The sequence below is a fragment of the Mustelus asterias genome, chromosome 27, assembly GCF_964213995.1.
Source record: "Mustelus asterias chromosome 27, sMusAst1.hap1.1, whole genome shotgun sequence".
In the NCBI taxonomy this organism is placed as follows: domain Eukaryota; kingdom Metazoa; phylum Chordata; class Chondrichthyes; order Carcharhiniformes; family Triakidae; genus Mustelus; species Mustelus asterias.
In genome coordinates this window covers 6,876,416-6,890,729 of record NC_135827.1, presented here as the reverse complement: position 1 = coordinate 6,890,729, position 14,314 = coordinate 6,876,416, and the positions used below count along the sequence as shown (strand labels likewise).

The window sequence follows — 14,314 nt, the reverse complement described above, 5'->3', positions numbered from 1 at the left end:
TTCCTCCGAGTGCTCCGGTTTCCCCCCACAGTGCAAATGTGTACGGGTTAGGTGGATTGGCCATGCGAAATTGCCCCTTAGGGGGACTAGCTAGGGTAAATGCATGGGGTTATGGAGATAGGGCCTGAGTGGTATTGTGGTCGGTGCAGACTCGATGGGCCGAATGGCCTCCTGCACTGTAGGATTCTATCATTCTATGATTCTATACAGTTATTTGGAGAGAGCTTCGATAACAACAACTTGTATCAATACAACATTTTTAACATAATGAAACCTCCCAAGGTGCTTCACAGGAGCTTATGACAAAGTACGGCATCAGAATACATAGGAATTTGGTCATCTGACCAAAGACTTGGTCAGAGGGTTTAGGTTTTAAGGAGTGTTGTAAGGGGGGGAAAAATGAGATGGAGAGATGTGGTGGGAGCAGAATTCCAGAGCTTTCAGCCTCAGCAGCTGAAGGCATGGCCAACAGTGGTGGAGCAGTTAAAATCAGAGATGCACCAGAGGCCAGAATAAAGGAGCGCAGACATCTTGCACAACGAAGGCAAGAATGAGAGTTCCAGCAACAAATGAGCTGAGATGCGGCGAAGCCGGTTGATGTTACAGAAGCAACAATAGACGGTCTTGGTGATAGCACGAATATAAGGCTGGGAAATCATCTCACGATCAAATGTCAACAAAGCTGCAGCATTCTGAGATAAGCCAGTCTGTTGGTCAGGGTGAGGGATGGGGTCAGTAGCTAGTGTAGTTGTGTATCACTGGGGTACAGTACTGGTGTCACTGCGTAATGCTGGGGCATAGAAATGTTTGGTGCCGATCTCACGAGGTATGACACAAGGTACAGTACTGCTATTTACAGATCTGTCACTGTACAATACTGGGGAGTACAGTGTTTGTGGATACTGGTCTGTCACTGCATAATATGGTGCAGAAATGGTTGGTGCAGATCTCACAAAGTATAACATTGGGCTACAATAATAGTGAGTACAGACCTGTCATTGTATAATACTGGGTACAGTAATGGCAAGTGCACATCTGCCACTATAACACTGGGGTCCGGTACTGGTGGGTACAGATCTGTAGCTGTATAACACTAAATTACCGCATAAGTGGCTACAGCTCTGCCCCTATAACACTGAAGTACAGGTTTGTCGCTATCAAAGTAGGGGGCACAATATAGATGGATACAGATCTATAGCTTTATCGAACTGCCATACAAACCTGGGAGGAACAGGCCACAAACACTGGGGTACAGTATAGGTGGGAGCGTCCAATCTAGACATGTTTTTCCAGGTCCTGAAATTGGTGCTATTTGAAGCCGAGGTAATTTGGTCCTAATAGTGATACTACATTTTGCTGGGTTTGGTCTGTTTGAATTTCTTGGGCCTGGAAGTTCAGAAAGAGAAGTTGTCAATGTTGTCACCTGGTTGATAAATCTGAAAAAGATCTCTGAGTATAAGCAACTATCTGTAAGTTAATGAGAGCTTGGACTTAAACCTATATGTGCTACTCGGGGCTTCACGTGACGCGAGCTATGTTAACACAAGAATTCCATTTCTTATGTCTAGTGATATGAAAAAATTAAATATTGAATTCCATTGCCTTGTGTTAGCCAGTTCCTATAACCGATTGGCATCAACTGTGACCAGAGGGAGCACCTTGAGTTTCAAGCCCCATTCCTGATTTGAGCACAAAAATCGCGGATGTCACTGCAGTGCGGTACTTGAGGAGTGTTGCCCTGTCGGAGATGCCACCATTCGGATAAAACCTTAACACAGTGGATGTAAAAGATAGCACATAATTAATCAATGAGCGCGCAAGGTCCCTGGTAATAAAAGCAGTACTGTGGATGCTGGAAATCTGAAATAAAAACAGGAAATGTTGTAAATATTCAACAGGTCTGGAGAGAGAAACAGAATTAACTGTTTGAGTCTTAAGTACCAAAGAACATAAGAACATAAGAAATAGGAGCAGGAGTAGGCCATCTAGCCCCTCGAGCCTGCCCCGCCATTCAATAAGATCATGGCTGATCTGACGTGGATCAGTACCACTTACCCGCCTGATCCACATAACCCTTAATTCCCTTACCGATCAGGAATCCATCCATCTGCGCTTTAAACATATTCAGCGAGGTAGCCTCCACCACCTCAGTGGGCAGAGAATTCCAGAGATTCACCACCCTCTGGGAGAAGAAGTTCCTCCTCAACTCTGTCTTAAACCGACCCCCCTTTATTTTGAGGCTGTGTCCTCTAGTTTTAACTTCCTTACTAAGTGGAAAGAATCTCTCCGCCTCCACCCTATCCAGCCCCCGCATTATCTTATAAGTCTCCATAAGATCCCCCCTCATCCTTCTAAACTCCAACGAGTACAAACCCAATCTCCTCAGCCTCTCCTCATAATCCAAACCCCTCATCTCCGGTATCAACCTGGTGAACCTTCTCTGCACTCCCTCCAATGCCAATATATCCTTCCTCATATAAGGGGACCAATACTGCACACAGTATTCCAGCTGCGGCCTCACCAATGCCCTGTACAGGTGCATCAAGGCATCCCTGCTTTTATATTCTATCCCCCTCGCAATATAGGCCAACATCCCATTTGCCTTCTTGATCACCTGTTGTACCTGCAGACTGGGCTTTTGCGTCTCATGCACAAGGACCCCCAGGTCCCTTTGCACGGTAGCATGTTTTAATTTGTTTCCATTGAGATAGTAATCCCATTTGTTATTATTTCCTCCAAAGTGTATAACCTCGCATTTCTCAACGTTATACTCCATTTGCCATATCCTCGCCCACTCACTCAGCCTGTCCAAATCTCTCTGCAGATCTTCTCCGTCCTCCACACGATTCACTTTTCCACTTATCTTTGTGTCGTCTGCAAACTTCGTTACCCTACACTCCGTCCCCTCCTCCAGATCATCTATATAAATGGTAAATAGTTGCGGCCTGAGTACCGATCCCTGCGGCACGAAACTAGTTACCTTCCTCCAACCGGAAAAACACCCATTTATTCCGACTCTTTGCTTCCTGTCGGATAGCCAGTCCCCAATCCACTTTAACACACTACCCCCAACTCTGTGTGCCCTAATCTTCTTCAGCAGCCTTTTATGGGGCACCTTATCAAACGCCTTTTGGAAATCCAAAAACACCGCATCCACCGGTTCTCCTCCATCAACCGCCCGAGTCACATCTTCATAAAAATCCAACATGTTCGTCAAGCACGACTTTCCCCTCATGAATCCATGCTGCGTCCAAAGAGAGAGGGAAATGTGACGGATTGGGGTACGTTGTGTAATTCCTCGTGAGATCTGCACCAACCATTTCTGTGCCCCAGCATTACGCAGTGACACCAGTACTGTACCCCAGTGATACACAACTACACTAGCTACTGACCCCATCCCTCACCCTGACCAACAGACTGGCTTATCTCAGAATGCTGCAACTTTGTTGACATTTGATCGCGAGATGATTTCCCAGCCTTATATTCGTGTCGTCACTAAGACCGTCTATTGTTGCTTCTGTAACATCAACCGGCTTCGCCGCATCTCAGCTCATTTGTTGCTGAAACCTTCATTCTTGCCTTCCTGACCAACAGACTGGCTTATCTCAGGATGGTGTACATTGAGCCAAGTAAGGTTAAGTGGGAGCTGGGAGAGATTGCACAATGATGTGTAGGCCATAAGACCAGGGAAGTGTGAAAGGCAGTGTGAAGGATTGTAGATGTACTGTTCCTCTGTTGTCTTGATACATATTGGGCGGCACGGTAGCACAGTGGTTAGCACTGCTGCTTCACAGCTCCAGGGTCCCGGGTTCGATTCCCGGCTCGGGTCACTGTCTGTGTGGAGTTTGCACATTCTCCTCGTGTCTGCGTGGGTTTACTCCGGGTGCTCCGGTTTCCTCCCACAGTCCAAAGATGTGCGGGTTAGGTTGATTGGCCAGGTTAAAAATTGCCCCTTAGAGTCTTGGGATGCGTAGGTTAGAGGGATTAGCGGGTAAATATGTGGGGGTAGGGCCTGGGTGGGATTGTGGTCGGTGCAGACTCGATGGGCCGAATGGCCTCCTTCTGCACTGTAGGGTTTCTATGATTCTATGATATTCATTACTCAACCAACATCAGTAATGCAGGTTATTGTGTCATCCCCACATTGCTGTTAGATGTTGGCTGCTGAATCAGAATTTTTGCATAGCACTCTCTATTGTTTGGAGCATAGACTGTATAATTAATGTCCTTAACTTTATAATCTCCTACTCTCATTTCCATGTACTAAATTTTAGACAGGTTTTAGTGCATCATGTTGAAGGAAATGACAGTACAAAGGCTGGCATTGCGCCATGGACCGCAGATCTTGCTGGTAATTATTTATACTTATGTTACAATGTTCAATTTCGGCAACTGAACTGGGTGATAACTTTTATAGTTTTGTTTCCTATTTTGGAATAGATCCAGAGAAAGTTTCCCACATAGATCAACAGGACATTGCATCATCTTGTATGTAGTAAGCAGTGAGGGTGATTTCAGTAAGATTTCAGTACGGCATAGATAGGATGGTCAAATACAGGTGGTAGCTGAAATTTAACACAGAGATTCACAAAGCGGTTGATTTTGCTGGGAAGAATGAGGAGAGACAATAGAAACTAAATGATATAATTTCAGTGGGAGTTCAGGAATGGAGAAACATGGAAACACCAAAGATTTATGGAAGAAAAGAATGCCTTTCAGCCTGTTGTCTCTGTACCAGCCACAAAAGAGCGACCCTGCCTAATTCCACTTGCCAGATCTTGGTCCTTAGTCTTGTAAGTTAAAACAATTCAACTACATATGAATGCAATGTGGGTTTCAGCCTCTGCCACCCTTTTATTCCAGTCCTCACCACCCTCTGGGCAAAAATATCTCCTTAACTCCCCTATAATCCTTCTGCCAGTTATTTTCAATCTATGAATCCTGGTTATTGACCTCTCTGTTAAGTCTTTCCTATCCACTTTATCTAGGCCCCTTGAAATTGTGATGTTTCAAATCAGTTAAGTCTCACCTAGCCTCTTCTGTTCCAAAGTAAACAACCTCAACTTACCCAACCTTTCCTCATAGCTAAAATTCTCCATTCTTGATAACAGTAATCTCCTTTGTAGTCTCTATAGTGCAGGCACATCCTTCTTGTAAAGGGTGTGTAAAAGTTCTTCTTGTGTGTCTGCTTTCCTCAAAACATCCATGTTAGTTGTGTGTATTTTCCAACTGATCCTCATTGTACATCTTAGAAAGTGCTGAATTGGCAAGAAAACTGGTGTAAATCACGATTGTCTTTTCAGTTCCACTTCAGACCCGAATCTCCCACACTCTATGCAATGTAGAAGTCACAATCGTGAACCTCATTAAACACTCAGGGGGCGGGGCCTATTCACACCAGTCTGACAACTCCGGAACTCTGCGCATGCGCAGTGGCCCCAATCTGTCAGTCTCTCCGTTTGTCGACCAGCTCGATCGCTGGCCAGCTCGGGACCCCCACAGCGCCGCCCCTCCAGCCCTCCCAACGGCCCGATTGCGGCCTCCACAAGCATTCCCGGGCAGGCCAGCCCCAATCTCCACCCGATCGCTGGCCTCCCTCCAGCCTTGATCGATCCCAATGCAGAGTGGCAGCGGGACCCCCCACCCCCACCAATTGCCCCATTGGCCCTGCCCACAATAGGCCCCACCCCCTTGGCACTGCCCTGTGGGCAGTGCCAAGCTGACTCCTGCGCATGGCCACTTTGCCCCTTGGGCAATGCCAGGGGGCACAAGCTGGCACTGCTAGGGTGCCCATGCCCAGGGGGCACCACCCCCCTGCTGCCCAACCCCCCCCCCCAGTGGGCCCCGATTGTCCCCCTTCACTCCAGGGGGCGTCTCTCGTAAGTGGGAGCTACTCTAAACCCCGCTGGAATGAAGTACCCCTGGCTGGGTGGGAGATGCTATCGGGCCCAGAGAATTCCGTGCTGGGCCCGATAATCACATTTAAAATACATTTTTTTAAAAAGATTTAAATTACTTACCTGTCTTCTCGCCAGTTTCCAATGCGGCCCTGACTGCGCCTGTTCCCGGGCTGTAGGAGACGTGCATGCGTTGGAAACACATGCGCAAATCCCGTGAAATGGCCGACACGTGCATCTCCCAACCCAACGTGTCAAAAAACGTGTGCGTCAGGATGAGAGAATCGGGCCCCACATCTCTTGTGCCTTTAATTTATCTTCCATTGTTTTGCTCATATTCCAACATCTGGCACTTTAGTAATCTTGTTCTGCTTTCCTTAGAGATGGTCTTATTATTTAGGTAAGATTTTGATGGGTATAGATAGAGTGAATGCAAGCAGGCTTTTTCCGCTGAGGCTAGGGGAGAAAAAAACCAGAGGGCATGGGTTAAGGGTGAAAGGAGAAAAGTTTAAAGGGAATATTAGGGGGGGCTTCTTCACGCAGAGAGTGGTGGGAGTGTGGAATGAGCTGCCGGATAAAGTGGTAAATGCGGGGTCACTTTTAACATTTAAGAAAAACTTGGACAGGTACATGGATGAGAGGGGTGTGGAGGGATATGGTCCAAGTGCAGGTCAGTGGGACTAGGCAAAAAATGGTTCGGCACAGACAAGAAAGGCCATAAGGCCTGTTTCTGAGCTGTAATTTTCTATGGTTTCAAGACCACCTTCATGCCCCAATTGGACCCAACCCCCTTGGCAGTGCCCATCTGACTCTTCCAGGATGCCAAGTTGGCACTGACAGATGGGCACTGCCCTGCCATGTCCCCAGCTACCCAAGGGCTTCAATGGCCTCCCCACATATGCTGTCAGACCTACTGAGATTTTCCAGCATTTTCTGTTTTTATTACTGTGAATAGTTTTGAAGTTATTTTTAAATGTTTTTTTTATTTGCTTTCCAAAACAATTTTAAACAACCTGACAGTAGTTTTGAGTTTGTTTAATAATGTACAACAAGCAACTGACAATAGGCTGTCTATTGCACATCTCTCCTGACTTCCATTTATTACCATCGCTGAATCCCCCACTATCAGCATCCTGGGGGTTACCATTAACCAGAAACTGAACTGGACCCAACCATATAAATACTGTGGCTATAAAAGCAGGTCAGGGATTAGGAATCTTGCGACAAGTAACTCATCTCCTGACTCCCCAAAGCCTGTCCACTATTAACAAGGCACAGTTCAGGAGTGTAATGGAATACTCTCCACTTGCCTGGATGAGTGCATCTCCCACAACACTTAAGAAGCTCAACTTCATCCAGGACAAAGTAGCCCGCTTGATTGGCACCACATTCACAAACATTCACTCCCTGCACCGCTGGGGTAGAGTGGCATCAGTGTGTAACCATCTACAAGATCCTGGAACTCACCAATGCTCCTTAGGCAGCACCTTCCAAGACCATGACTATGAAGGACAAAGACAAGGGCAGCAGGCACATGAGGACACCACAACCTGGAAGCTCTCTAAGTCACTCACCATCCTGACTTGGAAATATATTACCGTTGCTTCACTGTTGCCGGGTCGAAATCTTGGAACTTCTTCCCTAACAGCACTGGAACTGCAGTGGTTCAAGAAAGCAGCTCATCACCACCTCCTCCAGGGCAATTAGGGATAGGCAATGAATGGCAGCCCAGCCAACAATGCCCACATCCATTGAATGAATAAAAAAAAGATTCAGGGTGGGGTGGTTAGGGGTTGGAGAAAAGGATGTAGGACAGAGGGAGACTGGTGAATGGGGCAGTGAGGGGAGATGAGGAAAGGGGAAGAGAGGGAAAATGGAGCTTTGCTTTTTTATGGAAAAGGAGATCATGAGGAGAGGAAGACTAGGGAATGGGATGAAGAGAAGGGAGTAAAGACGGCAAGATGATGAGTGGGAGAGTCCCTGAGAAAGAAGCAGCCAATGAAGAGAGTGAAACCTGGAGCCCATATTGTCAATGCACAGGAAAGATTATTTCCACTGATGGGCAGAGGGAAAACAAGACGACTGAGGATTCTCACTGGAAGAACTATGATGGAAAATTCTTGGATGAATCCCAGGGAAAGCTTCACCACAGGGGTTTTGAGTTTAAGAGCCGTGGGGTTATTTTGCAACTGTACAGGACCTTGGTGAGACCACATTTGGAATATTGTGTGCAGTTCTGGTCACCTCACTATAAGAAGGATGTGGAAGCACTGGAAAGAGTGCAGAGGAGATTTACCAGGATGCTGCCTGGTTTGGAGGGTAGGTCTTATGAGGAAAGGTTGAGGGAGCTAGGGCTGTTCTCTCTGGAGCGGAGGAGGTTGAGGGGAGACTTAATAGAGGTTTATAAAATGATGAAGGGGATAGATAGAGTGAACGTTCAAAGTCTATTTCCTCGGGTGGATGGAGCTATTACAAGGGGGCATAACTATAGGGTTCATGGTGGGAGATATAAGAAGGATGTCCGAGGTAGGTTCTTTTCGCAGAGAGTGGTTGGGGTGTGGAATGGACTGCCTGCAGTGATAGTGGAGTCAGACACTTTAGGAACATTTAAGCGGTTATTGGATAGGCACATGGAGCACACCAGGATGATAGGGAGTGGGATAGCTTGATCTTGGTTTCAGATAAAGCTCGGCACAACATCGTGGGCCGAAGGGCCTGTTCTGTGCTGTACTCTTCTATGTTAAACTAATAACATTGAACCATAGAATCCCTACAGTGCAGAAAACTTTGCACCAACTCTCTGACAGAGTATCTGACCCAGGTCCTCCCTTCCATCCTATCCCTGTAACCCCATACATTTACCACGGCTAATCCATCCAACCAACTCATCTTGGGACACTAAGGAGCAATTTAGCATGATCAATCCACCTTACCTGCACATCTTTGGACTGTAGGAGGAAACTGGAGCACCTGGAGGAAAGCCACGCGGGCATGAGGAGAATCGAATGGGAAAAGTGATTAAGACACCAGAGAGTGAATAACACTTGTTCTTCTCGGTACCCTGTCACTTCTTATCTAGTCCTTTGCCTTATCTATACTGCCCAAAGTCATTACCTTGCAATTTTCCAGATTGCCTCTTTTCTGCCCACTTGACCAGCTCATTGATACCTTTGTGCAGCCTATGGTTTTCTTCTTCACTATCAACCACACAGCCAATGTATGTATCATATGCAAACTTCTTAGTTCTGCCTCCTACAATTAACTCCAAATAATTGATATATAACATGGAAAAACAAAGGGCCCAGTCCTGAGCCCTGCTGAACCTCACAGAAAATAGCCTTCCAATCGCCTGTTCACCATTACCCCTAAATACAGAACTGTTCCTTGTTTTGAGCTTGTTACATATTGGCAAAAATCATTCCCCTGAATGCATTTTAAAAATCCTGTGCCCTCTGTACTCTTCACTCTATTTTATTGCAGTTAATACTCAGGCAGTTGAAATCCCCCTGTTACTACCTTACCTTTACTGCACTTCTCAGAAATGTCCCTGTATTTTTATACTGTATCTCCCTCGAACTGTTTGGGGGTCTGTAGTATTCTCCGAGTGGCGTGAGTGCCCCTTTTTGTTCCTCAGTCCAAACCGCATGTCATTTAATGATTCTTTGAACATCCCATCCATCCTCATAGCTGTGATTGTTTCGTTAACTAACTATGGTTAACTAACCCCTGGATCCTTCCTGTTTTAATCCTCCTCTCTATCCTGCCTGAAAATCCTGTAACCAGGAATATTGGTCAACCATCCCTGCTTTTATTCAAGCCATATTTCAGTAATAGCTATGATATTAAACTTCCACGGCTTGATCTGTGTCTTCACCTCACGTGCGTTATTCACTAAATTTCTCACGTTGAAGTATCTATCATTAATCACTGAATTTATTTTGTTGACTGTCTTTCGCCTTCTGATTCTTGTGTATTCCACATTTACTTACTAACTTTCTGCCTTCCATTTCCAGCCCTGCTTCTTGACCTTCTGAATGTATGTTCCCCTTAGAGCAGCAAAGGCCAAGAGGAGATTTGATAGAGATGTTTAAAGTCATGAAGTGCTTTGATAGAGCAAACGGGAAGAAACTGTTTCCAGTGACAGAAGGGTTTGTAAACATACGGCACGGATTTAAAGAATGTTTTTTATGCAGCTAGGTTCCCATTCCTCTGCCAAGCTGGTTTAACACAGTAAGAAGTTTAACAACACCAGGTTAAAGTCCAACAGGTTTATTTGGTAGCAAAAGCCACACAAGCTTTCGAGGCTCTGAGCCCCTTCTTCAGGTGAGTGGGAATTCTGTTCACAAACAGAACTTATAAGACACAGACTCAATTTACATGAATAATGGTTGGAATGCGAATACTTACAACTAATCCAGTCTTTAAGAAACAAAACAATGGGAGTGGAGAGAGCATCAAGACAGGCTAAAAAGATGTGTATTGTCTCCAGACAAGACAGCCAGTGAAACTCTGCAGGTCCACGCAACTGTGGGAGTTACAAATAGTGTGACATAAATTCTGATTCTAGGATCGCATGATAAAGACTCAGGAGGAAAAAAGCAGAAATATTTATGTGAAATAGTGTGACATAAACCCAATATCCCGGTTGAGGCCGTCCTTGTGTGTGCGGAACCTGGCTATCAGTTTCTGCTCCGCGACTCTGCGCTGTCGTGTGTCGCAAAGGCCGCCTTGGAGAACGCTTACCCGAATATCAGAGGCCGAATGCCCGTGACCGCTGAAGTGCTCCCCAACAGGAAGAGAACAGTCTTGCCTGGTGATTGTCGAGCGGTGTTCATTCATCCGTTGTCGCAGCGTCTGCATAGTTTCCCCAATGTACCATGCCTCGGGACATCCTTTCTTGCAGCGTATCAGGTAGACAACGTTGGCCGAGTTGCAAGAGTATGTACCGTGTACCTGGTGGATGGTGTTCTCACGTGAGATGATGGCATCTGTGTCGATGATCCGGCACGTCTTGCAGAGGTTGCTGTGGCAGGGTTGTGTGGTGTCTTGGTCACTGTTCTCCTGAAGGCTGGGTAGTTTGCTGCGGACAATGGTCTGTTTGAGGTTGTGCGGTTGTTTGAAGGCAAGAAGTGGGGGTGTGGGGATGGCCTTGGCGAGATGTTCGTCTTCATCAATGACATGTTGAAGGCTCCGGAGGAGATGCCGTAGCTTCTCCGCTCCGGGGAAGTACTGGACAACGAAGGGTACTCTGTCCACTGTGTCCCGTGTTTGTCTTCTGAGGAGGTCGGTGCGGTTTTTCGCTGTGGCGCGTTGGAACTGTTGATCAATGAGTCTAGCGCCATATCCTGTTCTTATGAGGGCATCTTTCAGCGTCTGGAGGTGTCTGTTGCGATCCTCCTCATCCGAGCAGATCCTGTGTATACGGAGGGCTTGTCCGTAGGGGATGGCTTCTTTAACGTCACACCACACAACCCTGCCACAGCAACCTCTGCAAGACGTGCCGGATCATCGACACAGATGCCATCATCTCACGTGAGAACACCATCCACCAGGTACACGGTACATACTCTTGCAACTCGGCCAACGTTGTCTACCTGATACGCTGCAAGAAAGGATGTCCCGAGGCATGGTACATTGGGGAAACTATGCAGACGCTGCGACAACGGATGAATGAACACCGCTCGACAATCACCAGGCAAGACTGTTCTCTTCCTGTTGGGGAGCACTTCAGCGGTCACGGGCATTCGGCCTCTGATATTCGGGTAAGCGTTCTCCAAGGCGGCCTTCGCGACACACGACAGCGCAGAGTCGCGGAGCAGAAACTGATAGCCAGGTTCCGCACACACAAGGACGGCCTCAACCGGGATATTGGGTTTATGTCACACTATTTCACATAAATATTTCTGCTTTTTTCCTCCTGAGTCTTTATCATGCGATCCTAGAATCAGAATTTATGTCACACTATTTGTAACTCCCACAGTTGCGTGGACCTGCAGAGTTTCACTGGCTGTCTTGTCTGGAGACAATACACATCTTTTTAGCCTGTCTTGATGCTCTCTCCACTCCCATTGTTTTGTTTCTTAAAGACTGGATTAGTTGTAAGTATTCGCATTCCAACCATTATTCATGTAAATTGAGTCTGTGTCTTATAAGTTCTGTTTGTGAACAGAATTCCCACTCACCTGAAGAAGGGGCTCAGAGCCTCGAAAGCTTGTGTGGCTTTTGCTACCAAATAAACCTGTTGGACTTTAACCTGGTGTTGTTAAACTTCTTACTGTGTTTACCCCAGTCCAACGCCGGCATCTCCACATCAAGCTGGTTTAAACCATGTCATAGAAACATAGAAAATAGGAACAGGAATAGGTCATTCAGCCCTGAGAGCCTGCTGCACCATTCATCATCATGGCTGATCATCCAACTCAGTAATCTGATCCCGCTTTCCCTCATATCCTTTGATCCCTTTAGCCCCCAAGAGCTATCTTCAACAGGTCTAGCAAGTGGACTTCTGGAAGGCCTTCCCACCCAACTCTAATTGAGGCAACTGATGCCCACTTAAGCACCTCATCCCTCCATCCCTGGTATTCGCCCAGCGGAGCAGATGGTGGGCTCCCCCCATGCAGAAGTCAGATAAGCAAACCCTGTCGGAGTTGTTTCCAAGGTTGTGGGGGGGGACATGAGTCCCACGTTCAAAGGCATTCTTTGCCTGATCATGGGACACAGCGTCGTGAAGAACACACCCCCCCCTGCCCCAAGAGTCTCCACCCCGCCATCATTCACCTGTAGTTTCAGTCCCTCAGCAACCCTGGGCCTCAGGTGAGTGCATTGCAGGCAGAAACCACTGCTGCCAAGAAATTCAAAGCCGCCAGCCTCTGATGGGGCTTTGATCCCGAGGGAGGCCAGCCAGTGCCCAGTTAAGTTTCTAATTTGCACTTTCTTTCGGGAAGGCCCGTTGATTTAAGTGATGTGGGGCTTTGCCGGCTCTGTAGCTGATCGGCGAGACCTCCATCACCTCCATTAAATACCACCATTCAGTTCTGAGGAAAGACTGGGGCTTTTCTCTTTAGAGCAGGAATGTTCAACGGGTAATTTGGTTTGAAGTTTGGAGTGCTTCAAGGAGAGACTGTTTTCAGTGGTAGAAGATTTTGTAACCAGACAGCACATGAAGGGCGATTGTGAAGAATTTGTTTTGTGCAGCGAGTTGTTAAAATCTGTAATTCACGCTGCTTAAATACAAATATAATTTATCTACCATACCCAGAAAATAAGTTTGCCTGGGATCAAAATGGCAGGCCCTATAAATCAGAAAGAACATATTCAATAACAACTTTCAAATGGAATTGGAGATATCATAGATCATAGAATCCCTACAGCACAGAAAGAGGCCATTCGGCCCATCGAGTCTGCACCGACCACAATCCCACCCAGGCCCTACCCCCATATCCTATATATTTACCCACTAATCCCTCTAACCTACGCATCTCAGGACACTAAGGGCAATTTTAGCATGGCCAATCAACCTAACCCGCACATCTTTGGACATTGTGTACAGTTTTGGTCACCTAGTTACAGGAAGGATGTAAATAAGGTTGAAAGAGTGCAGAGAAGGTTCACAAGGATGTTGCCGGGACTTGAGAAGCTGAGTTACAGAGAGAGATTGAATAGGTTGGGACTTTATTCCATGGAGCGTAGAAGATTGAGGGGAGATTTGATAGAGGTGTATAAGATTTTGATGGGTATAGATAGAGTGAATGCAAGCAGGCTTTTTCCGCTGAGGCTAGGGGAGAAAAAAACCAGAGGGCATGGGTTAAGGGTGAAAGGAGAAAAGTTTAAAGGGAATATTAGGGGGGGCTTCTTCACGCAGAGAGTGGTGGGAGTGTGGAATGAGCTGCCGGATAAAGTGGTAAATGCGGGGTCACTTTTAACATTTAAGAAAAACTTGGACGCGTTCATGGGTGAGAGGGGTGTGGAGGGATATGGTCCAAGTGCAGGTCAGTGGGACTAGGCAAAAAATGGTTCGGCACAGACAAGAAGGGCCAAAAGGCCTGTTTCTGAGCTGTAATTTTCTATGGTTCTATGGACTGTGGGAGGAAACCGGAGCACCCGGAGGAAACCCACGCAGACACAAGGAGAATGTGACACAGCGTGTGACACAGACAGTGTTGCAAGCCGGGAATCGAACCCGGGTCCCTGGAGCTGTGAAGCAGCAGTGCTAACCACTGTGCTACCGTGCCGCCCGCATATATTTGAAGGGAAACGAATTGCAGGGCAGTGGGGAAGAGTGGAATTAATTGAATGGGATTTTTGCAGAGCTAGCACAGTGATGATTGGCCTCCTGCCCCGAATCACTCTGTGGTTCTGTATTGCTCGGATATCTTCTCCTTGTCACGTAGTGTTACCGGTGTCAAACATCACAACCA

The 14,314-nt window shown here is 46.8% G+C and overlaps 1 protein-coding gene across 2 annotated transcripts in view; it reads left to right on the top strand.

Annotated features, from left to right (window-relative positions):
• The window catches only part of dcps (decapping enzyme, scavenger), a 70,419-nt gene that overhangs the window by 9,180 nt on the left and 46,925 nt on the right, over positions 1 to 14,314 (top strand). The gene's annotated exons all lie outside the window — the stretch shown is intronic.